The following is a 2,729-nucleotide window of genomic DNA, read 5'->3' as shown; positions in this document are numbered from 1 at the left end:
TGGGGATTCGAACCCGCCACCTTAGGTGTACGTGGCTGGCGCCTTAGCCGGTTGAGCTATAGGCGCCGAGCCGAAAAGGAGGCTTTCTAGGAGAGTTCCGTCCCTGGGCGTTGGCTCCTCTTATTCCTATACCCAGTCTTCTTCTTTGTCTAATATAGAGGCCACTAAAGCTCAAAAGTTCACTTTCTCAGCCTCCCTTGCTGCTGGGGAGGAGCTGTGGTTAGCCCGTAAGTCCTGCCTTCAATACTAATGTGAAGGCCTCGGCTACAGAACTCATTTTAGCCGCTCAAAGGAGTCAGGCAGGTGCCTCTGTGATTTTCTCAGCCTGCCTCTTATGTGAAAAGGGCAGCCTTGCAAAAATTATGGAACTAATAAGAAAATACCTAATCCTCCAGTTTGCTTGCTAGTAACAGTTAACGATCAATCCTATAAAGTCTCTTGCTAACAGCCCTCCTAGCCCATGGGAATTCTGTTTCGCGCAACTTCTGAAAATGGCTGAACAGACAGAAGGAGATGTAAATCTTTCTCTTTCGAAATTGTTTTTGAGAATTTGTTTTCTACAGAGTTCCTGATAAGCAGCAGAGAAGGAGCTTCAGGCTTTGGCCGTATCTCCAGGGCAGACTCTGCCCTTCTTCTGTGATAGATAATCCTGAGAATTTTGTCTCCATGGAAAGGCAGAGGAGCCAGGTCTTGGACTTTGAAATCCCACCCAGCTTGTTTTTCTTTTTTCTTTTCTTTCTTTTTTTTTGAGACAGAATCTCATTTTGTCGCCCTTGGTAGAGTATTGTAACGTCACAGCTCACAGTAACCTCCAGCTCTTGGGCTTAAGTGATTCTCTTGTCTCAGCCTCCCAAGTAGCTGGCACTACAGGCGCCTGTCACAATGCCCGGCTGTTTTTAGAGATGGAGTTTCACTTTGGCTCAGGCTGGTCTCCAATTCCTGAGCTCAGGCAATCCGTGTGCCTTGGCCTCCCAGAGTGCTAGGATTATAGGCGTGAGTCATGGCACCCGGCCAGCAGTGAGTTTCTTGATCCTTGCATGGGCATTTCTTCTTTTCTTTCTTTGGGACGTCACGCCATCTCCCTGCTCTTTTCCCCCGCTCCTTTCTCACTCTCTCATTCTCTCTCTACTTATAGAAGTAAACAATAAATTTTATACTTTTATACCCTCCTCTTGGCCTAGAGTATAAATCTTTCTTATCCCATGAGCACATACTGACCTTTCCACCCTATCATTATGCTTTTATCTCATGGGGACAGGACAGCGGCTTAGCTCATGTCAATAAAGACCTAGAGAGTCTCAAGCTGTTGCCCTTGGTACAGTGCTGTGGCGTCACAGCTCACAGCAACCTCAAATTCTTGGGCCTAGGTGATTCTTTTGCCTCAGCCTCCAAAGTAGCTGGGACCACAGGTGCCCACCCCAATGCCCGGCCATTTTTTTGGTTGCAGTTGTCATTGCTGTCTCAACTGGCCCCAGCTTGAACCTGCCAGCCTGGGTGTATGTGGCCAGCACCCCACCCACCGAGCTACGGGCGCCACCTCAAATTTTCTTCATAATAATTTTTATCTGCAGTTGGTTTATTTGAATCAGAATCATATTATATTTGGTCATTTTAAAACAATATTTCTGTCTTAATGCCAGACTTCATTTTATGATATAAAAATAAATCCCTATTCATTTGATCCAGGCTTACTGGAGTTTTATGTTCCTCGGAGTTGAACACTAATACAGGCTCAAGTGGCTAAGGCACCAGCCACATACACCTGAGCTGGCGGGTTTGAATACAGCCTGGGCCTGACAGACAACAATGACGACTGCAATCAAAAAATAGCCGGGCGTTGTGGCGGGCGCCTTTAGTCCCAGCTACTTGGAGGCGGAGACAGGAGAATCACTTGAGCCCAGGAGTTGGAGGTTGCTGTGAGCTGTGATGCCATGGTACTCTACCCAGGGTGACAGCTTGAGGCTCTGTCTCAAAAAAAACCCAAAAAACAAGCAACAAACAAACAAACAAAAAACCCCACTAATACAGTATACAATCTTATTTATTTATTTTTTATTTTTTTTGAAACAGAGTCTCACTATGTCACCCTCAGTAGAGTTTTGTGCCATCATAGATCACAGCAACCTCAAACTCTTGGGCTTAAGTGATTCTCTTGCCTCAGCCTCCCAGTAGCTGGGACTATAGGCGCTCACCACACCTGGCTGTTTTTTATCTTTTTTTTTTTTGTTATTGTCATTATTGTTTAGCAGGTCCTGGCCGGGTTCGAACCCACCATCCCTGGTGCATGTGGCCGGCGCCCTAACCACTAAGCTCCAGGCACCGAGCCATATTTTAGTTATTCTTTTTTTTTTTTGAGACAATCTCGCTCTGTTGCCCCAGGCTAGAGTGCCATGGAGTCAGCCTAGTGCACAGCAACCTCAAACTCCTGGGCTCAAGTGATCCTCCTGCCTCGGCCTCCTGAGCAACTGTGACTACAGGTGCTCTCCTCAACACCCAACTAATTTTTTTCTTTTTGGTAGAGACGGGGTCCCTTGCTCAGGTTGGTTTTGAACTCCTGAGCTCAAGCAATCTTCCTGCCTTGGCTCCCCCACCAGAGTATGCTCGGATTATAGGCGTGAGCCACCAAGCCTGGCCAGTATACAATTTTTTTTTTTTTTTTTTTTGAGACGGAGCCTCAAGCTATCCTCCTGGGTAGAGTGCCATGGCATCACGCTCACAGCAACCTCCAA

The sequence above is a fragment of the Otolemur garnettii genome, unplaced genomic scaffold, assembly GCF_000181295.1.
Source record: "Otolemur garnettii isolate 467f Iridium unplaced genomic scaffold, OtoGar3 scaffold00055, whole genome shotgun sequence".
In the NCBI taxonomy this organism is placed as follows: Eukaryota; Metazoa; Chordata; class Mammalia; order Primates; family Galagidae; genus Otolemur; species Otolemur garnettii.
This window is presented reverse-complemented; position numbering follows the sequence as displayed.